At 38.7% G+C, this 25,439-nt stretch overlaps 1 pseudogene; it reads right to left on the bottom strand.

Annotated features, from left to right (window-relative positions):
• Positions 1-22,405: 22,405 nt before the first annotated feature.
• On the bottom strand, positions 22,406-22,957 carry LOC132651507 (60 kDa heat shock protein, mitochondrial-like; annotated as a pseudogene).
• Between the last annotated feature and the right edge of the window lie 2,482 nt (positions 22,958-25,439).

The following is a 25,439-nucleotide window of genomic DNA, read 5'->3' as shown; positions in this document are numbered from 1 at the left end:
AGCTCGTGGTAGCTCAATAACCAATTGGTTTTCCCATAGTAAGGGGAACAGGGACTATCTCTGACAGGAACTCAATGGCAGGCTCTTTGACTCCCCAACCCCCCCAAAGGAAGAGCAGTTCTGCTAGGCCACAGAGGAGGACTTCGCAGCCAGCCCTGAAGATACCTGATAAAACAGGGCCAGAGGAAAGGGGAGGAGGTTCTCCCCTATCAGTGGACTTGGAAAGGGGCAGGGTGAAGCTGAGGGAGGGAGGGTGGGATGAGGAGGGAATAAAGGAGCGGGATACAGCTGGGATACAGAGGTAATAAAATGTAACTAATAATAACAAACAATAAAAAACACATAAATCTAAAAAACCAAACCAAATAAAACAACAACAACAACAACAAACCAATATGCCTTGCAGAACACTGTGAAAGTAACCACTGCAAGTAAGGGATGTCAGAGTTGCCTCTGCATATTTCTAATATGAAAGGGAAGGTGGCTATTACAACAGCACAGATTCTTCATTTTGGTACAAACTTTACTACCACTTTTCAACGCTATGAAAATATTTTTTTCTATATTCTAATTATGATATAATGAAACAACCTGTAAGAGAAACATTTTCCTACAGTGTATTTGACATTTTCTTTTTGCTTTCAGATGAAATAAACAATGCAATACATATTTTAAACATTTATTTTTTCTGGATGTATGCAAATATGCTAACTGCCTTTAAAGTCAGAATATAAAGAAAATATAAGAAGACAAATCATGTATAATACTATAATGAGGGAAATTTTGTATTTGTATTTAATGTTTTTACATTTGTATTCATATGTATAGTATTATTATACCTACTATGCATGGTTATTTTTCGATCCATCAATTTCATTGACTTTTAATTTAGTTGGTTATTTTATTTTTGTGATTTACCTTTTCATTCACTGTATTGTAAAGATCACATAAAGCAGCCTTAGAAACAATGACAAACTTTTACCTAATCAGTTTGAATTTTTTACAAGGGAAGTTAAAGAAAATGAAGTCTTTTTTTTTTTTTTCAATGCAGTTTATTCAGGAACCTTGAACAATCCTCGGACCCTGGGGAAAGCCAGCCCACAGCTTCTGGGTAGCCAACCCAGGCGTGCTACGTGGGCAATGCAGATAGGTCCACATACATGGAAGCAAGCCAGATCCTCAGCCTTAGTCAAATGTGGAATTGTTCGTGACAGAGAGCACTCACCATCGGGAAGGTGGAAGGCTGAAGTCTTATTTTTTTTAAGTCAGTAGAAGTCTATACTGCCCTTGTTAGGATAAAAAAAAAAAGATAATCCTATTCACAAAGAAGAATAAGAACAGATAACATAAAATGTGTCACGCTAGTTGAAGCTTCGTTTTCAGTGCCTGGTTTCTGATTTGGGATGCCTCTACATGTTGTGAAGGCAGGAAGAATAAGAATAGAGTGTTGACTTCAACCCTTTTTCAGATTGTTTGATTTCTGCATGAGAAAAGTAGCTTACTAGAGTCAGGCTCTACTTTAATACGTTATAGTGTATATTAGACTTTTCTTGGAATAATACAACATGCACAGCTATTTACCCCAAAAGATGAACTTATGACAGAGCAAAGTTATGATTGCAGGAAAGTCCAGCATTGTAAACTAATGAACTTGCATGAGAATTACTAAAAGGACCAGAGGTGACTTTGAAATTAGCTGCAGCAACAGAAAACCAACATTAACAGATGACTCACAAATCTGCCATTTTGGAGTTCTCTGCACAGCTTGTAAACAGTTCAACAGTCAATCTGCATGTCTTTTCTCGATGGAGTTAGGCTGATCAAAGCCCTACAACCTTCAGCAATTGTTTACTCCTTTCATATTGCAGGAGAGGGGCCTTTCCAATTTTTTAATCTTAGATTTGTGATCTTTTGTTATCACCTGACACTCCTGAGCATCTTTCTCTTTCCTGGAGGGAATGTTTCAATTTAGAGGAACATGGTGACACTCAATTTCTCAGTGCCTATCCTGTAAAGTTATTTCTTTGTGGATTCGATCCTTTCTTGCTGTTTACATTTGAGAAATTGCAGTGAGGCTATTTTAAATGATATGATTTTCTTTCTGTTCAATATTTATTATATACTGCATTGCAAAGAATGAATGGTGTTGCTGCAACACAAACTGTATGTATTTTTTTTCCTATTTGATTAAGAGTAAAGCTGGTAACTAAGCAAGAGAAAATGACAGCTAGCACCTGAGTGAAGAAATGTAAAGAACCAAATGTTAATTATGTGAGTTTATCCTCCAAATAGCAAGATGAAAATCTGCTAATTATTTTAAACTATTGTTTATGCCCAACAGTACTTCTTCCCCTACTTTTCTTGTGATTACAAGTACCTAGGTGGAGGAGTTTGTTTGCATAGGAATTATATGCAAACGCTATGAGCTGAGCAGTTTATTGTTGTTGGTTTTTTGAGGGAGAGGTCTAATTTGACTGTCCTGGAGCTTGTGATGTAGATAAGGCTGGCCTCAAATTCACAGAGATGTGCCTCCTTCTTCTTAGTGCTAGGATTAAAAGCATCCACCACCATTTTCAGCTCATATTTTATGATTTTTAATGTTGAAATTAAAAGTACATGACAGTTATGCCTAGGATCATGAGGTGGCATTATTCCTAATTTTCTAAGGAAACACCAGATTGATTGCCAAAGTAGTTATACAAGGTTACATTCTCACCAGCAATGGAGGAGGGTTTACCATTCTGCACATCCTCTTCACCGTGTTATCACTTGAGAATTTTTTTATTTATTTTTATTTTTATTATTAGTTACATTTTATTAACTCTGTATCCCAGCTATATCCCACTCCCTCATGCTCTCTCAATACCACCCTCCCTCCCTCATCTCCTCCCTGCCTATTTCCAAGTCCAATGATAGGGGAGGACCTCCTCCCCTTTCATCCGACCCTGTTTTATCAGGTATCTTCAGGACTGGCTGCAGAGTCCTCCTTTCTGGCCTAGCAGGGCTGCTCCTCCCTTGGGGGGTGGGGAGATCAAAGAGCCTGCCATTGAATTCATGTCAGAAATAGTCCCTGTTCCCCTTACAAGGGAAACCCATTTTATTACTGAGCTATCACGGGCTACATCCGAGCAGAGGTTCTAAGTTATATCCATACATGGTCCTTGGTTGGAGAAACAGTCTCATATAAGACCCCTGTGCCAGATATATTTGGTCCTTGTGGAGCTCCTATCCTCTGGATGTCATACTAACTCAGATGTCCATCAACAGAGGAATGGATACAGAAATTGTGGTATTTTTACACAATGGAACACTACTCAGCAATCAAAAATGAGGAAATCATGAAATTTGCAGGCAAATAGTGGGATCTAGAAAAGATCATTCTGAATGAGGTATCCCAGAAGGAGAGAGACACATATGGTTTATACTCACTTATATAGACCTATAAGATGTGATAAACACAATGAAATCACCTAAAGAAGATAAAGAAGAAAAAAGACCAGAGTAAGATGATCAATCCTCACTTAGAAAGAGAAAAGGGAGGGGCATTGGGAGTAGGAGAAAACAAGTAACAGGACAGAAACCTACCACAGAGGGCCTCTGAAAAACTCTACCTAACAGTTTATCAAAGCAGATACTAAGACTCATAACCTAACCTTCAGCAGAGTCACTTGAGATTTTGATTTTAGCTGTTCTGATGGGTGTAAGGTAAAATCTCATTTTGATTTGCATTTCTCTGATGACTAAGGACAATGAACATTTAAGTGTTTTTCTGACAGTTGATATTCCACTATTGAGAATTCTCTGTTTATCTCAGTATCCCATTTTTTAATTGGATTACTTGATTTGTTGCTTTTTAACTTCTTGAGTTCTTTATATATTCTGGTTATTAGCTCTCTGTCAGATATAGGGTTGGTGAAGATCCTTTTCTAGTCTGCAGGCTGTTGTTTTGTTCTAATAACAGTGTTCCTTGCTTTACAAAGCTTTTCAACAAGTACACTTACTCAACCATGATCATAACAGCTTTATTCGTAGTAGGCAGAATCTGGAAACAACCCAGATGCCTGTCAACTTAGGAATGGATACAGAAATTGTGGTACATTTACACAATGGAATACTACTCAGCAATTAAAAACAGGGAAATCATGAAATATGAAAGCAAATGCTGGGGACTAGAAATGATCATCCTGAGTGATGTATTCCAAATGCAAAAAGATATACATGGTATATACTCAATTATATATATAAATAATACAGGATAAACATATTAAAACCTGCACACCTAAAGAAACTAAACAAGAAGGAGGACTCTGGGTAAGATGATCATTCTTCATTCAAAAAGACAATCAGGATGGACATTGAAAGAGGGAGAAAACAGGGAACAGGACAGGAGCCTACCACAGAGGGCCTCTGAAAGACTCTATCCTGCAGGGTATCAAAGCAGATGCTGAGACTCAAAGACAAACTTTGGGTAAAGAGCAGGGAATCTTATAAAAGAAGGGGTCAATGAAAGAACTGGAGGGAACAAGAGCTCCACTAGGATAACAACAGAACCAAAAAATCTGGGCAAAGGTCTCTTCTGAGACTCATACTCCAACCAAGGACCAGGCATGGAGATAACCTAGGACCCTTGCACGGATATAGCCCAGGGCAGCTCAGTGTCCAAGTGAGATCCCTAGTAAGAGGAACAAGGCTTGTCTCTGACATCAACTCAGTGGCTGGCTCTTTGATCACTGCCCCTGAGGGGGCCCAAGACTTACCAGTCACAGAGGAAGACAATGCAGCCACTCCTGATGAGACCTGATAGGCTAGGGTCAGATGGAAGGGGAGGACTACAGCCCCTGTCAGTGGAATGGAGGAGGAACATGGGAGGAAAAGAGATAGGGAGGATGAGCTTGGGAGGGAATAAAGATGGGGCTACAGCTGAGATACAAAGTGAATAAACTGTAATTAATAAATAATAAAATTAAAAAATATATGACAAAACGGTTATATTCCTGTATGTTACCTCAACATATATGCATACATAAAATCTGGCTTTGCTTTTTTGCTGTTGATGATGATTTATTTTGGTTGTTTTTTGTTTTCCTGTTTGTTTTTGTTGTTTTCCAAGACAGGGTTTTTCTGTGTAGCCACAGCTATCCTGGTCTCCATTTGTAGACCAGGCTGGCCTGGAATTCACAGAGTTCTGCCTGTTTCTGCCTCCTAGAGTTCTAATCTGTTTCTGACTCCTACAGTGGTAGAATTACAGGCATGTGCTACTGTGCCTGACTTTGGCTTAACTTTTAAAGATGCAATAGTTAATATGACTCTAGGACATTTTGTTCCTCAATTTAGAAGAAATGTTTGAACAATAGTTTTGAAAACTCTGCTTATCTATTTTTAGATGAACAAATTCATATATTGTATTAGCTTCTTTTCCTCTTGCTGTGACAATAATGTTTGACAAAGGCAGATTAATGAAAGATGGACTTATTTTAGTTTACAATTTTTTAATTTTAATTTTTATTATTAGTTACATTTTATTGACTCTGTATTCCAGCTGTATCCTGTTTCCTCATTCCCTTCCAAACCCTTCCTCCCTCCCTCATCTCCTCCCTGCCCCTTTCCAAGTCCACTGATTGGGGAGGACCTCCTCCCCTTCCATCTGACTTTGTTTTATCAGGTATCTTCAGGACTGGCTGCAAAGTCCTCCTCTGTGGCATAATAGGACTGCTCCTCCCTTGGGGGGTAGGGAGGTCAGAGAGCCTGCCATTGAGTTCCTGTCAGAAATAGTCCCTGTCCCCCTTACTATGGGAAACCAATTGGTTTCTGAGCTAGCACAGGCTACATCCTAGCAGAGGTTCTAGGTTGTATCCATACATGGTCCTTGGTGGAGTGTCAATCTCAGAAAAGACTCCTGTGCCCAGATATATTTACATGGTATATACTCACTTATATTGACCTATGAGATATGATAAACATAATGAAATCTATATACTTAAAGGAGATAAGCAAGACAGAAGACACAGGGTAAGATGATCAATCCTCACTTAGAAAGACAATTGAGATGTGCATTTGATGTAGGAGAAAACAAGTAACAGGACAGGAGCCTACTGCAGAGGGTCTCTGAAAAAGTCTTCCTTAGCAGTGTATCAAAGCAGATACTAAAACTCATAACCAAAACTTCGGCAGAGTGCAGAGAATTATATGAAAAAAAAGGGGGAGTTAGTATGACGTGGAAAGTATAGGAACTCCACAAGGACCAAATATATTTAGTTTGCAATTTAAGGAGGTTTCATGACACAGGAGGGATAAAAGAATTCAGGGGGCAGGCCTGCTATTAGAAATGCATACACCCAAAATCTATGAAGTAAAATTAAGGGGAGTTTTCACTCTCTGCTTACTAATCTTTTTGCTGTTATTTGTTTTTAATCATTCTGTGACCCAACCCTCAGGAAAATGAACTTCACATTCTGCTTGGTTTTCTATCTTCAATTAGACACTCAAGAATTACCCTCATGTAAAAGATGTGTGTCCTCATATAAAAGATGTGTGTCTTTGGTGACTCCAAATCCAACCAAGTTGACAAATTATCTCATATAAGCTGATATATAATCAAAGAACTTTAGAGAAAACATTTGGAAAAGGCTGGGAAATTGTAGGGATGACTCAGCAATTAAGAGAATTTGTCAACAGAGAGAAACTTAAATTAATCCCACTGAAATCAGGGTCAAGGAAAGGCTGCTCACTCTCCCCTAATCGCTTCAACATAGTACTTGAATTCCTAGCTGAAACAATTAGACAACTAAAGGAGATCAAGGGGGTACAAATTGGAAAGGAGGAATCAAAGTATCACTATTTGCAGCTGATATGATATAATACTGAGTGACCCCAAAATTCAAACAGAGAACTCCTTCAGCTGAAACACACTATCAGCAAAGTGAATGGATATAACATTAACTGAAAAAAAAAATCAGTAGCCCTCCAGTATAAGAAAGACAAAAGGCATCCAGTTGGACCAGCACCATTTGTTGAAGATGCTGTCTTTTTCCATTGAGTGATTTTGGATTCGTTGTCAAAAAGCAAGTATTCATAGGTGTGTGGGTTTATTTCTGGGTCTTCTATTTGGTTCCATTGATCCACCTTTCTGTTTCTATACCAGCACCATGAAGTTTTTATTATTATTGCTCTGTAGTACAACTTGAGATCAGGGATGGAGATACCTCCAGAGGATCTGTTCTTGTACAGGATTGTTTTGGAAATTCTGGGTTTTTTATTTCTCCATATGAAGCTGAGAATCTTTTTTTCAAGGTCTGTAAAGAATTGAGTTGGTATTTTGATGGGAATTGCATTGAATCTGTAGATTGCTTTTGGCAGGGTGGCCATTTTCACTACGTTAATCCTACAGATCCATGAGCAAGGAAGATCTTTCCATCTTCTGATGTCTTCTTCGATTTCTTTCTTCAGAGATTTGACGTTTTTCTCAAACAAGTCTTTCACCTGCTTGGTTAGAGTCTCCCCAAGGTATTTTATGTTATTAGTGGCTATTGTGAAGGGTGTTGTTTCCCTGATTTTTTTCTCAGCCCTTTTGTCTTGGGTATACAGGAGGATTTCTGATTTTTTTGAGTTAATTTTGTATCCAGCCACTTTGCTGAAGGTGTTTATCAGCTGAAGGAGTTCTCTGTTTGAGTTTTAGGGGTCATTTAGGTATACTACCATATCATTTGCAAATAGTGAAACTTTGACTTCTTCCTTTCCATTTTGTATTCCCTTAATCTCCCTTACTTGTCTTATTGCTCTGGCTAGGACTTCAAGTACTATGTTGAAGAGATATGGAAACAATGGCAGCCTTGCCTTATTTATCACCCTGCACAAAACTAAAGTCCAAGTAGACCAAAGACCTCAATATAAAACCAGATACTCTAAATCGGTTAGAAGAAAAAGTGAGGAACAGCCTAGAACTCATTGGCACAGGAGACAACTTCTTCAACAGAACACCAACAACACAGGCTCTAAGATCAACAATCAATAACATGTGACCTCATGAAACTGAAAAGCTTCTGTAAAGCAAAGGACACTGTCATTAGAACAAACTGACAGCCTACAAACTGGGAAAGGATCCAGAATATATAATGAACTCAAGAAGTTAAAAAGCAGCAAACTTACTAATCAACTAAAAAGGGGGGGGTACAGATCTAAACAGAGAATTCTTAATAGAGGATTATCAAGTGGCAGAGAAACACTTAAAGACAGGCTCAACATCCTTGGTCATCAGGTAAATGCAAATCAAAATGACCACGAGATTTCACCTTACACCAATCAGAATGGCAAGATCAAAAACTCAAGTGACCTCTGAAAGACTCTACCCAGCAGTGTATCAAAGCAGATGCTGAGACTCATAAGCAAACTTTGGGCAGATTGCTGGGAATCTTATGAAAGAAGGGGGAGATGGCACGACCTGGAGAGGATATGAGCTCCACAAGGAGAGTAACAGACCAAAAAGTCTGGGCACAGGGGTCTTTTCTGAGACTGAAACGCCAACCATGGACATAAGCTGCTCAGATGTTGCCCATGGCAGCTCCTTATCCAAGTGGGTTCCATAGTAAGAGGAAAAGGGACTGTCTCTGACATGAACTCAGTGGCTGGCTCTTTGATCACCTCTCCCTGAGGAAAGAGAATCAACCTTGCCAGGCCACAGAGAGAGACAATGCAGCCAGTCCTGATGAGACCATATAAGCTAGGGTCAGATGGACAGGAAGGGGAGGAGGATCTGGCATATCAGTGAACTTGGCAAGGCGCATGGGAGGAGATTAAGGGGGGTGGGATTGGGAGGGAATGAGGAAAAGGGCTACAGCTGGGATACAAAGTGAATAAACTGTAATTAATATAAAAAAAAACTTGAGTGACAGCACATGCTGGAGAGGATGTGGAGAAAGTTTATACTCCCATTGCTGGTGGGAGTATAAACTTGTACAACCACTTTGGAAATCAGTCTGGCACTTTCTCAGACAATTGGGAATAGTGCTATCTCAAGATCCAGCTATACCATTCCTAGGCATATGTCCAGAATATGCTAATGTATACAACAAGGACATTTGCTCAACCACATTCATAGCAGCTTTATTTGTAATAAGCAGAACCTGGAAACAACCCTGGTGTCCTCAAGTGAGGAATGGATACAGTAATTGTGGTAAATTTACAAAATGGAATAGTACTCAGCAATTAAAAACAAGGAAATCAGCAACAGAACAAGAAAATTTGAACAAAGGGAACTTCCCAGAGACTCATACTCCAACGAAGGACTATTCATGGAGATAACCTAGAACCCCTGCACAGATGTAGCCCATGGCAGTTCAGTGTCCAAGTGGGTTCCATAGTAATGGGAAGAGGAACTTCCTCTGACATAATCTGATTGGCCTGTTCTATGATCACCTCCCCCTAAGGGGGGAGGAGCCTTACCAGGCCACAGAAGAGGACAATAGGTGATATACTAAGATCAGAAAGAAAGAGAGGAAAACCTTCCCTATCAGTGGACTTGGGGAGGGGCATGCATGCAGAAAGGGGAGGGAGGGTCGGATCGGGAAGAGAAGAAGGAGGAGTGTATGGGGGGATACAAAATGAATAAAGTATAATTAATAAAAAATTGAAAAGTTAAAAGAAAACAAACAACAAAACAAAACACAAAACAAAACAAAACAAAACAAGGAAATTATGAAATTTGCAGGCAAATGGTGGGATCTAGAAAATATCATCCTGAGTGAAATATCCCTGAAGCAGAGAGACACACATGGTATATACTCACTTATAAGTAGATATTAGACAAATAATATAGAATAAACATACTAAAATCTGTACACCTAAAGAAGCTAAGCAAGAAGGAGGACCCTGGGTAAGACGATCAATCCTCATTCAGAAAGACAAACAGGATAGACATTGGAAGAGGGAGAAAACTGGAACAGGACAGGAGCCTACCACAAAGAGCCTCTGAAAGACTCTACCCAGCCAGGTATCAAAGCAGATGCTCATACTCATAGCCAAACTTTGGGCAGAGTGCAGGCAATCTTTTGAAAGAAGCAGGAGATGAAAGACCTCAGGGGACAGGAGCTCCACAAGGAGAGCAACAGAACCAAAAATCTGGGCACAGTGATCTTTTCTGAGACTGATACTCCAATCAAAGACCATTAATGAAGATAACCTAGAACCCCTGCACAGATGTAGCCCAAGGCAGCCCAGTGTCCAAGTGGGTTCCTTAGTAAGGGGAACAGGGCTGCCTCTGACATGAACTCATGGGCTGGCTCTTTGATCACCTCCCCCTTAGGGAAGAGCAGCCTTACCAAGCCACAGAGGAAGACAATGCAGCCAGTCCTGATGAGAACTGATATGCTAGCATCAGATGGAAGGGGTGGAGGACTGCCCCTTTCAGTGGACTGAGGAGAGACATGGGAGAAGAGGAAGGGAGGGTATGATCTGAAGAGGATGAAGGAGGGGCCTACATGTGGACATAAAGTGAATAAATTGTAGTTAATAAAAATATCTCAAAAAGAAAAACAAACAAAGAGCATTTGTCATCATTTTCAGAGGAACAGGGTCATTACTCAGTACCTTGGGCAGTTGAAATTTGAAGACAGAGGTCTTCCCAGAGACTCATACTCCAACTAAGTACCATGCATGGAGATAACCTAGAACCCCGGCACAGATGTAGCCCATGGCAGTTTAGTGTACAAGTTGGTTCCATAGTAATGGGAAGAGGGGCTGCCTCTGACATAATCTGATTGGCCTGCTCTTTGATCACCTCCTCCTGAGGGAGGAGCAGCCTAACCAGGCTGCAGAAGATGACAGTGCAGCCACTCCTGATGTGATCTGATAGACTAAGATCAGAAGGAAGAAGAGGAGGACCTCCTTTATCAGTGGACTTGGGGAGGGACTTCCGTGAAGAAGGGGTGGGAGGACGGAATTGGGTGGGGAGGAGGGTGGGGCTTATGGGGGGGATACAAAGTGAATGAAGTGTAATTAATAAAAATAAAAAATAAAAAATAAATATATGAATAAAGAAAAAATAAAATAATCTGTAACTCCAGTTCCAAGGTATCCAATCCTGTCTTCTGACTTCCACAGATACATGTACATAGTACACATTCATACAAATGTTCAAGAAACCCTACACAGATGTTTTTTTAACTTTTTTTAGTTACACTTTATTCATTTTGTATCCCCCTATAAGCACCTCCCTCCTCCCCTCCTAATCCCACCTTCCCTCCCCCTTCTTCACGAGTGCCCCTCCCCAAGTCCACTGATAGGGGAGGTCCCCCTTTCCTTCTGTCTGATCTTAGTCTATCAAATCTCATTAGGAGTGGCTGCATTGTCATCTTCTGTGGTCTGGTAAGGCTGCTCCCCCCTCAGGGGACGTGATCAAAGAGCAAGCCAATTCATTTAAGTCAGAGGCAGTCCCTCTTCCCATTACTATGTAACCCACTTGGACACTGAACTGCCATGGGCTACATCTGTGCTGGGATTCTAGGTTATCTCCATGCATGGTACTTGGTTGGAGTATGAGTCTCTGGGAAGACCCCTGTGTTCAAATTTTCTGGTTCTGATGCTCTCCTTGTGGAGTGCCTGTCCTCTCCACATTTTAATATTTCTCACTTCTTACATAAGATTCCATGCACTCTCCCCAACAGTTGCCCATAAGTCTCAGTGTCTGCTTTGATAGTCTGCAGGGCAGAGCCTTTCAGAGGTCCTCTATGGCAGGTTCCTAACTTGTTTCCTGTTTTCTTCTTCTTGTGATATCTATCCTCTTTGCCTTTTGGGATGGGGATTGAGTATTTAGTCAGAATCCTCCCTCTTGATTAGTTTCTTTAGATGTACAGATTTTAGTAGGTTTATCCTATATTATCTGTCTATATGAGTGAGTATATATTGTGTTTGTCTTTTTGCTTCTGGGATAGCTTACTCAGGTTGATCCTTTCTAGTTCCCACCATTCACCTGCAAATTTCATGATTTCCTTATTTTTCATTGTAGAGTAATACTCCATTGTGTAAATGTACCACAATTTCTGCATCTATTCTTCAGTTGAGGAGCATCTGGGTTGTTTCTAGCTTCTGGCTATTACAAATAAAGCTGCTACAAACATGGTTGAGGAAATGCCCTTATTGTGTACTTGAGCATCTTTTGGATATATGCCTAGGAGTGGTGAGGCTGTATCTTGAGGAAGTATTATTCCTAGTTGTCTGAGAATGCACCAGATTGATTTCCAGAGTGGTTGTACAAGTTTACATCCCCACCAGCAGTGGAGGAGGGTTCCCCTTTCTTCACAACCTCTCCAGCTGCACAGATTTTTTTTAAAATTACATTTTGATTTGTCATGGTTATATCACAGAAGACCTTGGAATCTATGTCATCAGAAGTAACTGATAATATTACTCATTTTGTTGTAAACTAATTAAAATTAATATCATTTGTGCTATCCATTCTTAATTCTTGGCACATGACTTTATCTAACAGCTGTATGATTAAACAGGTTTGAAAAATGATTACTGTCAACTTGATGAATTTATTAAAGTACAATTTACCTTTATCTGCCAATATTAGAATCTATTTTACTTTTATCCTTTGCTTATCCCTTCCTCAATATATATATATATATATACATATATATATATATATATTAACTTTTTGGTGTGTGTGTGTGTATGTGTGTATGTCGATTGAGCTCTGGGTTTCAGAATAGTGCTTGGAAAAATATTTACTCCACAAATGTTCCCATTTTGTTATTGTTGTTGGATTTTGACTGTCCTGAATTTTCTTGTAGACCAGGCTGTCCTTGAACTCAGAGAGATCTAACTTCTCCTGCCTCCCTAAGTGCTGACATTAAAAGCCTGTACCACTGTACCTGGTTCATAACTGTTTAAATAGAAGTAATTTTTAATAAAATTTGTCTGTCTACTGTCGGGCAGAGTGAATGGAATTTTATGTAAGAAGTGGGAAATAGTAAGAGCTGGAGAGGACAGGAACTCCACAAGGAGAGCAACAGAACAAGAAAATTTGAACACAGGGAACTTCCCAGAGACTCATACTCCAACCAAGGACTATTCATGGAGATAACCTAGAACCCCTGCACAGATGTAGCCCATGGCAGTTCAGTGTCCAAGTGGGTTACATAGTAATGGGAAAAGGGACTGCCTCTGACATAATCTGATTGGCCTGCTCTTTGATCACCTCCCTCTGAGGGGGGAGCAGCCTTACCGGGCCACAGTAGAGGACAATGCAGCCACTTTTGATGAGAACAGATAGACTAAGATCAGAGAGGAGAGGAGAACTTCCCCTATCAGTGGACTTGGGGAGGGGCATGCATGCAGAAAGGGGAGGGAGGGTGGTATCTGGAGGGGAGGAGGGAGGGGCTTATGGGGGGATACAAAAATGAATAAAGTATAATTAATAAAAAATAAAAAAAGTTTAAAAAATTGTCTGTCTAGATGCCGTCTAATTAATTTCCTTTATGCTGTACAATGGTTGTGAGTGTCTTTAATCCCTGCACTCAGGAGGCAAAGACAGGCAGATCTCTGAGTTTGAGGCCAATCTGGTATATAAATACAGTGCAAGACAGCTAATGCTACACAGAGAAACCATGTCTTGAAAAACCTGATACCAAACCAAACCAAACTAAAACTAAACTAAATCATAATCATTGAGAAACTGGGAAGAAATGAAGGAGGGAGGGAAGGAGGGAGGCTGAAGGGAGACAGGGAAGGAGAGCAGGAGAGAGGGAGGGAGGAAGGAAAGATGAAAGGTTGGGAGGGAAAAGGGGAACTGAGGAGAATATGAGAAGTAAATATTTATACTTTCTTCTTCTTCCCATAATATTTGCTTTAAGTTCACCAAAACCAATTGTCTGTCTGCCTCTTTAAAATTAGGACTTCTCAGCTAGTTGGTGGTGGCACACTTCTTTTTCCCAGCACCAGGGAAACAGAGGCAGGCACTGTCTCTGAGTTCCAGGCCAGCCTGGTGTACAGAGTGAGTTCTAGCACAGCCATGGCTATTACACAAAGAAACCCTGTCTCAAAGAAAAAAAAAAGAGCTTTTCTAAATGTTACCATGTAAACAGATGTTACCATTCTCTTACATGTTAGTGTGTTACATATTATGAAACTGTCTTTTCTCTTCCATGTTGATGTTCTTTTGATACCTGATCCTTTGACATATATTTTAGTTTATAAAAATACTGCCAGAATGATATGATTGTATCACAGAATAAAAGGTCTAGTTTTCTCTTGATCCCTAATACTTAATACTTTCTGAAAGCTAATTAGCTTGGGTTGTGAATACAAACATGGATTCTGGATTAGCATTGCTCTTTTCAGATTAAGGCTCTGTTAGTAACTCTTCTGAGCACATTCCTAACCTTCTTTTTGTTAAAACAGACTACAAGTCACTCTCATAAGGGAAATAATTTTACCTACTTCTTACGGTCTTCATGAATATAAAGGTTCTACAGTACATATTCACTCTATGTACTCAATATACATTGATTATGAGACGTGAAGGACAGTGTGGACAGTGACACCCATGTCATCTACTCAGTTATAAAAATAATGCTTTATCTGAACCACTTCTAGCTGGCTCTGGTCTTCAAATTTTCAGGAATGATCATAGTTGTGTGGCATTTAGTTTAATGATGGTAGCAGGAAGAAATACATGTTATTGTATGCCCATGTTGTGTGAGTTAGAAATTTAGATACCAGAGAATACATGGTGTAACTTTGCTCCTTAACATCTGGGAGCTAAGCTGGGAAATCCAAAGCATCCCTTAAACATTTGTCTTACTTTAACTTTCCCCATAGTTACATGATATTTCAGAAGCTATCCCAGGAAGCATAGATAAACTGAAGAAAATTATAAAAACTGACAGTATATTAATAGGCAGACTATCATTACGGGCAGCTAGGAAAAATATGTTGGACCCCATCTGTTTACAGAGATCTAAGGTGCTCAAACATTTAACCAAGTATAATTTCTATCATTTGTGGACTGAGACCAAGCTAGTTTGTAGCAAGCATTTGCTCCCGGTGTTAAGGAAACCTTCAAATAGAGAAGAGAGACTTTTTCAAGCCCTTGAGGCAAGGAGCTGTCAAACTATGTGGGAATCATCTACTAAGCTGCCAGTGGAGTCCATGTGGACCAAGGAAATATAGCGTGGATGTCAACAACATCTGCTCCATCTATTTTATTCTTTGTTAATTATTTTTATAACACAATGTTTGTACACATTTTATAACAAGCATATGATCCAAAAGTTTTTTTTAAATGAATTAGTTTTTTTTATTCCACATATTTTGACCCTTAAACTTCATCCCTCCTGAGGTAATTATTTCCTACTTTTAGTATTTACTTCCACAATTATGATACAAATATTTTGATATCTCAGTTTTATAATTCACCTGTTCTGCTATTACAGCAATTAACCATGGTGAAGTTTTGAAAATAAATTATTTCCAAGAAGAGAAAATATCATTTGATCATCCCAGTTAATTGCCAATTTGAATAATTATGACATTGTAGCTCAAATATAAATTTTCTTAATTTCAGAGAGAGTCTTTAATTGTCTTCTTGTTTCCAGATGTTAGCATTGGGAGTTCCTGTGTCATTATAAGCACCAGATCTTCACAGTGTCTATGTTCAGCTGCTTTTTGCTTTTGATTTTTAAACATTTTTTTAGAGAGTTTATGGTTTTCCCATGAATGGTCACATACTAGTATTTTATGAATTTTGTAGTCAGTGTGGTCCTTACTATTCTCAATTGCGACCTATTGTGCCTATTAATCCTTATGTTTGCATCACTGATTTCTGGAAACATTTTGTTTTGTTTTGTTTTTATTACGCTTATTGGGAAATCTTATTCCTAAAAATATTCTTTTCTCCATTCCTTCTGCCTAATTTTCTATAATTCAATATAAACTTTCTGGTTTGAGCAGTTCTTTCTTTCTCCTGTTTTCCAGCTTTTACTGATTTTCCTATTTATGGTCATGATTTTGATTTCAAAGAAAATACTTTCAACCTATTCTTCTGAATGTAACTTATTTTTCAGTTTCATTTATGTCATATCTACAATGAATCTTATCACAACAACATTTTCTTGTATTTCCCTGAGTGCATTATTACCATTTATTAGAATTTTATTGATTCATGATTATATGCTCTGCAATATTTTTTCTACCTATGTTTCATTTTCTTCCTTTCACATTAGAAGCTCTAGATAGCATTTTAATCTTGAGATGTCAACTCATATCAAGAAGAGATTAATTACACATGCAATTGCTTTAGCATAAAAACAGCTGTGTGTTGTATCCCTCAATACCAAAGAACTTTGGAATGCATTATTCTGCATCATCCTAAGATATGTGACTTCTGTTATATATTGATTTAAACTTTTAGATTTAAAACTTTTTCCAAGAATAATGTCCATCTTTTTAGTTTTAATCTTTTAGTTGTTTTGTTTTGCTTTCATTTCTTTGAGGAATTGATAGACAAAGCTTTACTGTATAGTTCAAATCAACTTGTAACTTATTATATAGACCAAGTAAGCCTGTCTCAATCTCCCAATTGCCAGAGGTGTGTGCTACCATACTTTGTTTAACTGATTCTTAAAAGGCAGTCTTATCTGAAAATATTAATGGGTTCAGAGAGTTAAAAGCATATACTTCCCTTGGAGAAGTTCCAGGTCCAGTTTCCAGTACCCATATTAGATGGATTGTAACTATCTGTAACTCTCGTTCCGAGAGATCCAATATCCTCTTCTGGTCTCTGTTGGCACCTGCAGGCAAATGGTACACACAGGCCCACACACATACACATAATAAAATGAGAAGCCGGGTATGGTTGTATACCCTTTAATCCCAACACTCAAGGAGGCAGAGGCAGGTGGATTTCTGTATGTCTGAGGCCAACCTGGTGTTGAAAGTGAGTTCAAGTCAGTCAAGGCTACAAAGAGAAATCCTGTCTCAGAAAACCAAAGTACTACTGCTACTACTACTACTAAGTGAATATTTCTGAATGCTAATGAATTATATAATAATTGATCATATTTCAACTATTAGCAATGCATTCATACAGAATATACCAAAGAGAGTCATCAGTGATTAGTTCTAATCATGAGGAAGGAAGTTGGTTTGGTACTCTTTAAAATTAAATATAAAATGATATATTTGGGACTGGATGCATTTAACCATATATATATATATATATTTAAATTTATTTAAATTTTGTTTCACAAAGTTTGTCACATAATTCTTTATTTTGTACAAAGCCATTTTATTCTACAGAAAGGCTGCTTCAGAACATCTCACCTGGTAGCAAAAGCATTACATTCTTAGTATTAAAAGAACCATAATATAAATGCCTCAGTGTATTAAGTTGAAATCAGAACATTGATATATTGCTCTTGTACACAATATCAGAAATGTACAAATATTTTTATTAAAATATACAAAATAGATTATCTGTAGGCATGGACAATGTCATCATTAAACCATTACATATTGTCAATGGAAATCAGTAACTAATGTGATCAGCCAGTCAGCTTTATCTTCAGTCATTTTGTTCAGGTGATGTCTCTGAAGTTATTGGTAAGGAATCTGCCTTGAGCTTCCTGTCACAATTCATAAATGAGAACAAATGGTGTTTTAGGAGTCAGAATATGCCACCTCCCACACTCCCTCTAATTTCACACATTCCTTCCATTCCAGGGATCTTCTCTTCTTTAGGAATTCCTGCTATTACTGATTCCACTGTACTGGTCAGATAGGCTACCCCAGCAGCAGTTTTTCCAAATATTATGGGATGAATCTCTTTTCTATTATTTTACAAAATCTCTGAGCAGAGCATCATAACCAACTTCTAAAAATTTTTGCATAATTTTCTCAGCGTTTTAAGGCTTGGGCTCTGGCTTTGTAGGAACAGGTTTAGCAGACAACCTTGCAGATGTTCTCTGTGGCATATCCTTCACTTTTGTTTTATATGCTTTAGCATCCCCATTGGCCTTTCTTACAGGTATGGCAGTGGAAGTGGAAGTCAGAGCTGAATCAGAGGCTCACACATTTGGTCTTCCAGGGGGTGGTTTTCCCTGCTTCTTCACACCGTTCCCTCTTGCTTTTCTTAAGCCATGAGCTCGAACATAATTAATTAATTAATTACCATTTATTCACTTGTATCTCAGCTGTAGCACTACACCTTCTTCTCCTCCCAGTCCCAGAACCTCTCTATTCTCCCCCTATAACCCTTCCATACTCCACTGATAGGGGCAGTCCTTCTTGCCTTCTATTTGACCCTAGCCCATCCAGGTCTCATCAGGGCTAGCTGCATCATCTTGCTTTGTGGCATGGCAAGGCTGTACCCCTGAAGGAGAGGTGATCAAAGAGCTGGCAGCTGAGTTCAAGTCAGGACAGCCTATTCCTCTTACTAAGGAAACCAATTGGAGACTGAACAGCCTATGGGTTTGATCTGAGCAGGGGATATAGGTCCTCTCCATGAATGTACCGTGGTTGGCATATTGGTCTCTGCAGGCCCCTCTGAGCCCAGGTTTTTTGGCTCTGTTGTTCTCCTTGTGGAGTTTGTGTCCCCTCCAGGTCTTTATATCTCCCTATTCTTCCATAAGATTCCCCACACTCTGACCAAATATCCCTATGATTCTCAGCATCTCCTTCGATACCCTGATGGGTAGAGTCTTTCAGAGGCCCCTTGTCCTGCACCCTGTCTTCTATTTCCAATGTCCATCTCGTTTGCCCATCTGAATGGGATTTCAGACTCTTCCCTACTGTCCTCCTTGTTGTTTAGCTTCTTTAGTGCTACATATTTTAGTGTGTCTATACGGATAATAACCACTTATAAGTGAGTATATATCATGTGAGTCTGCTTCTGGGTTACCTCACTCAGCATGGTATTTTCTAATTTCATTTCTTTGCTTGCAAACTTTATGATTTCTTTGTTTTTATTTGCTGATTAGTATTCCATTGTGTAAATATGCCACAATTTCTGTGTACATGCCTCAGTTGAGGGACTTCTAGGTTGTTTCCATATTCTGGCTATTAGAAACAAAATTGCTATGAACATAGTTGAGTAAATGTCCTTGTTGCATGGTTGAACATCTTTCAAATTATGGTCAGGAGTGTATAACTGGATCTTGAATTTTCTCAGAGAATTCCTGATTTTCTGAGAAAGTACCCGATTGATTTCCAAAGCGGTTGTGCAAGGTTACCTTCCCACCAGCAATGGAGGAGGGTTCCTCTTTCTCAACAACCTCTCCAGCATGCATCATTCCTTTAGTGTTTGATCTTAGTCATTCTGATAGGTGTGAACTAGAATCTCAGTTTCATTTTGATTTGCATTTCCAAAATGACTAAGGATTTCGAGTATGTCTGTAAGTGTTTCTCTGCCATTCGATATTCCTCTGTTGAGAAATTTCTGCTTAGATCTGTACTCCATTTTATAATTGAATTATTTTGGTTGTTGGTGTTTAACTTCTTGAGTTCTTTATAGATTCTGGATCTTAGCCCTCTGTCAGATGTAGAGTTAGTGAAGGTCTCTTTCCAGTCTGCAGTTTGTAGTTTTATTCAGTTGACAAGGTCTTTTGCTTTACAGAAGCTTTTCATTTTCATGAGGTCCCATTTATTGATTGTTGATCTTAAAGCCTGTTCTGTTGGTTTTGTTCTGGAAGTTGTCTCCTGTGCTGATAAGGTCAAGGCTCTTCCCCAGTTTTTCTTCTAACAGATTTAGTGTGTCTGGTTTTATGTTCAGGTATTTGATCAACTTGGACTTTTCTTTTCTGCAGGGTGCTAAGTATGGGTCTATTTGCATTTTTCTACATGTAGACATCCAGTTAGACCAGCACCACTTGTTGAAAATACTGTCATTTTTTTCCATTGTAAGGCTTTGCCTTCTTTGTCAAAACTCAAGTATCCATATGTGTGGGTTTATCACTGAGTCTTCTATTTGATTCCATTTATCCACCAGACTGTATCCATGCCAGTACCATGCAGTTTTTATTACTGTTTCTCTATAGCATAGCTTGTGACCAGGGATGGTGATACCTCCAGAAGATATTTTATTGTTCAGGTTTGTCTAAGATATTCTGTTTGTTTTGTTTTTCCATGTGTAATTGAGAATCATTCTTTCAGGGTCTATAAAAAATGTGCTGTTGTTTTGATGGAAATTGTATTAAATCTGTAGATTGTTTTTGGTAGGATTGCCATTTTCACTATGTTAATCTTACTGATCCATGATCATGGGAGATCTTTCCATCTTCTGATATCTTTTTCAGTTTCTTTCTTCAAAGACTTTTTTTTTTCCATACAGGTCTTTCTCCTGTTTGGTTAGAGTCACACCAAGTTCCTTTATGTTAATTTTGTATTTGGTGAAAGGTACTGTTTCCCTAATGTCTTTTTAAGCCTCTTTGTCTTTTATATACAGGAAGGCTTCAGGTTTTTTTTTTTTTTTTTTTTTTTTTTGAGTTAATTTTGCATCCAGTCACTTTGCTGAAGGTGTTTATCAGCTGAAGGAGTTCTTGATACTTAAACTGCACAAAGATACAACAAAGGAAGAGAACTTCAGACCAATCTTTTTTTTTTTTTTCATTTTTACTTTATTTCTACACCAACATTATATTGTAGATAGGACACAGACATGTCTGCCTTCTTTTTTTTAATTTTATTTTTTTCTTATCAGTTACATTTTATTAACTCTGTATCCCAGCCGTGTCCCGATCCCTCATTCCCTCCCAGTCCCTCCCTCCCTCTCTCATCTCCACCGTGCCCCTTTCCAAGTCCACTGATAGGGGGGACCTCCTCCCCATTCATCTGATCCTGTTTTATCAGGTATCTTCAGGACTGGCTGCAAAGCCCTCCTCTGTGGCCTAATAGGACTGCTCCTCCCTTGGGGGGTGGGGAGGCCAAAGAGCCAGTCATTGAGTTCCTGTTAGAAATAGTCCTTGTTCCCCTCACTTTGGGAAACCAATTGGTTACTGAGCTACCACTGGCTACATCTGAGTGGAGGTTCTACACAATGGAATACTACTCAGCAATCAAAAAGGAAGAAATCATGAAGTTTGCAGGCAAATGGTGGGATCTAGAAAAGATCATTCTGAGTGAAATATCCCAGAAGGAGAAAGACAAACATGGGATATACTCACTTATATAGACCTATAAGATATGATAAACATAATGAAATCTATACACCTAAAAAAGATAATCAAGAGAGCGGACATGGGGTAAGATGATCAATCCTCATTTAGAAAAACAGATGGGATGTGCATTGAACGTATGACAGGAGTCTACTGAGCACATCTGAAAGACTCTAACTAGCAGTGTTTTCAAAGCAAAGACTCATGACCAAACCTTTGGCAGAGTACAGGGAATCATAAGAAAGAAGGGGAGTTAGTCTGATGGGGAAAGGATAGGAGCTCCACAAGGACTAAATATATCTGGGCACAGGGTCTTTTCTCAGACTGACATTCAACCAAGGACCATGTATGGATATAACCCAGACCAATCTTGCTTATGAACGTTGATGAAAAAATATTCAATAAAATACTTGCAAACAGAATCCAAGGCCATATTAAAAATATCATCCACCAAGACCAGGTAGGTTACATCCTAGGCATGCAGGGGTGGTTCAACATAAAGAAATCCATCAGTGTAATCTACCACATAAACAAACTGAAAGAAAAAAAAAACATGATCATCTTCTTATATTTCATAAAGGCTTTTGACAAAATGCCATACCCCTTCATGTTTAAAGTCCTAGAGAGATCAGAGATTCAAGGCACTTACCTAAACATAGTAAAGGCAATATACAGCAAGCCTATAGCCAACATCAAATTAAATGGAGAGAAACTTAAATCAATCCCACTGTAATCAGGGACAAGTCAAGGCTACCCACTCTCTTCTTATCTCTTCAACACAGTTCTTGAAGTCCTAGCTAAAGAAATAAGACAACTAAAGGAGATCAAGGGGATACAAATCAGAAAGGAAGAAGTCAAATCTTCACTATTCACTGATGATATGATAGTATACATGAGTGAATCCAAAAATTCTACCAGAGAACTCCTTCAGCTGATAAACACCTTCAGCAAAGTGGCTGGAGTAACCTTCCTGTACACAAAAGACAGAATGGCTGAGAAAGAAATTGGGGAAACTACACCCTTCATAAGAGCCACAAATAACACAGCGCACATACCTAAACATAGTATAAACAATATACAGCAAGCAAATAGCCAACATCATACTAAATAGAGAGAAACTTAAATCAGTCCCACTAAAAGCAGGGGCAAGGCTAGGATGCCCACTCTCTTCTTATCTCTTCAACATAGTACTTGAAGTCCTAGCTAGTGCAATAAGACAACTAAAGGAGATCAAAAGGATACAAATCAGAAAGGAAGAATCAAAGTATATCTATTCCAGTTGACATGATAGTATTAATAAATGACCCCCAAAATTCTACCAGAGCTTGATTGCCTTCAATATAGAGATTCAGCCCCTCTTCTTTAAGTACTATACCATCAGTAACAAGAGCCATATCTTTAAGATGGTTCTTCCTATTGTTCTCAAACCCTGGAGCTTTGGTCTGTTCAAAGCAGTGTCATTAGATTTTCTACATCAATAGTTTTTGTAATTATGACCAAGGACTTTGAATGAATACTGAGAATTTCAAGAGGAGGTACAATGAACACTAGAAATTTTCTTTTTACTCAACAAAACATAGACATCTTGGAATTCACCTTTTGACATTTTGATTTGTTAATAAAATATGAGGAAATATATCCTCTATCAAACTTCATGCATTCAGCAATTTTTAATTTATCATTCAAGATATTTTCATAGTTTACTGAGATGATGTTCATCCTTCCAACTTTTCTGTTGAACCAGAAATGATGTTTCCAAAGTGTTTGTCTCCATTTGCAGAAGTGATAGCAACCTGAGCAATTTCTTCAGGGATTATACAAGTTTACAATGTTTTTATCTATTTTATTTTTATTTTTTAGTATTTTGATTTTTTTGAGAGAGGGTTACTCTGCATAGCCTTCACTGTTCTGGACTAGCTTTGTAGATCAGGCTGGCTTCAAACTCACAGAGATCTGTCTGCCTCTGTCTTTTTTAGTGCTGGAATTACAGGCTCATTCTACAACACCAACAGCCGACATTAGACCATGCAGCTCTGAATTTCCACTGGATTAGCACTTTTTATGATCTTCTCAAATCCCTACATAGCAATAGAACATAACAGAATTGTAGTCATCCCTGTGTCTTCATTAGTCATTGTCAATATCTTTAACAAGTTTAGTTTATATATTTTTATATTTGTAATTTATATCAATTCACTTTGCAGCACTGACCCCGTCTTTTTTAATTAATTAATTAATTAATTAATTAATTAATTTTACTTTGGAACTTCCTCAACTCTGTTCATCAATCTCTGTCCCTCCCTCTGGTTCCATTATAACAGTTACAGCATCACCTAACAGGTCAACACCTTGAAGCATGAAGGCTTTGGAAACTATACCAATTTTTATGTTTTTGGCATAGGCCCAAGTGAGATGAGGATCTAGCACCCAGAACATTAACAAGCCAAACCCTTGGATACTGTTGTCATCTGGGGAATAATTTTTTTTAGTCAAAGCATTTCTTTGAGGCAACAACTGGACAATACACTGAAAGGCAAGCTCATGATCTCCAATATGGACTTCTATATTTCACTTACAAATTTAGATAGGCCTTCCAAATTAAAAACAAGTACATTTAGAGATGAAATAGACTATGGATGAGCTGTAATCACAAACACGATACAGATGTAGATATAGACATGGATGTGGATGTAGACACAGAAGAAAATATGGACAGATATACAATATAAAGAAAGAGATATAATAGTTCACTCAACAGATAGAGCTTTTCTATCTCAACTGCATATTTTCCTCAGTAGCACATGTCTGCTGGCTAGTTTCATGTAATCTGGACTGAAACTAGAGTCATCAGGGAGGAATGAGCCTCAACTGAGAAAACAACATAATAACATCTGGCTGCAGACACGTCTGCAATATTTTCTTAAATAGTAATTGATTTGGGCAGGCTGAGGCCACTGTGATGTAGTCCTGAATTCTGTAAGACAGTAAGGCTTGGGAAGCAAGCCACTGCTCCATGATTTCTTTATCATTCCTGACATCAGGTTTCTGTCATGGTTAAGGTCCTGCCTTCCAGTGTTTTGATGGTGGAACTATGAGTGAAATAAACCATTTCCTTCCTATGTTACTTTTGGTCATAGTGTTTATAATAACAATAGCTATACTAACTAAGACAACATGGAAACTTCTCCAAAACTTATCACACTGTAGAATACAGGCCAAGACTTAGTAAATACAAAATATTGAGATGATTATCTTTAGACCTATTTTTAGACCATAATGCAATAAAACTAAAAATCAGCTACAAAAGAAACTACAGAAACCACAAAATATTAGACACCAAACAGCACACTTTTGAGTGAATGTGGAGTTTTGCTGGATTAGGTTAAAGTCTGGCATATCCCAATAGCCAAACTGAGCTCAGTCTATTATGATGGATTCCCTTTTCTCACTGGGGTTCTAAGCCCCTCCCTGAGTGTGGGTAACTTCAGATATTGTAAAGAGTGTCACAAAGCCCTCAAGAAAGATCACAGGCCTGACACTTTCCTGATAAGGAAACCCTTTGGTTCAGTTAGCCATCTAACTAGAGATACCGGGAGATATTCCTGGAGATACCCAGCTTATATGATAATAAGATGCCTTGGTGTCTTGAATTGCCAAATGACCTTTGACTATACCTAGAGATTTTCCCCTACCCATAGCATAATTAAATATTCTGCTCTCCTTCTGAAAGGACACTGATAGTGCATATAAAATGAGACACTGTACTACCAAATGTAAACCAAGCATCGCTGGCACCCTGAAACATATTCACCTTTGAAGCCTGTCCCACTGCCCAAGATTTGTAGGGCCCTGAATACAAATAAACATACTGGCTGTTTGCATGCTGCCTGATACCATCAGCCTTCCATTAGGACCACCTGAGATTAGTCATTATTCTGGGGTAGGGAGAGCTACCCTCGTCCTTGGAGATTATCCACTGGATTCCCAAACTCTACTGCTAGTCAGTCAAGCACATGACTTGAGCTGCTTGACTGCCAGGGCTTCTGCCACTGTGAGCTTCTGCCATTCACTTGGCATGCAGAACTGCCTCAACAGTCACTGGCCTGGGTGCTGCTGGGATGCTGCATTTCACCATACCTGCTCTCTGACCTGTCATTTTGCCCCCTGAGCCTAGAAGCGCTAGCTAACTGTAGCACACAGTGGAAAATTCTTTCCACACCCTGGCCTAGCATAAGGATCTTGCCCAAAAAAATGTTCTAGCTCCTCCTGAGAAACAGAACCCAGTTTCTGGGG

Source organism: Meriones unguiculatus, assembly GCF_030254825.1.
Source record: "Meriones unguiculatus strain TT.TT164.6M chromosome X unlocalized genomic scaffold, Bangor_MerUng_6.1 ChrX_unordered_Scaffold_30, whole genome shotgun sequence".
NCBI classification, from domain to species: Eukaryota; Metazoa; Chordata; class Mammalia; order Rodentia; family Muridae; genus Meriones; species Meriones unguiculatus.
Note: the sequence above shows the minus strand (reverse complement) of the source record. Positions and strands in the feature narration are given on the sequence as shown.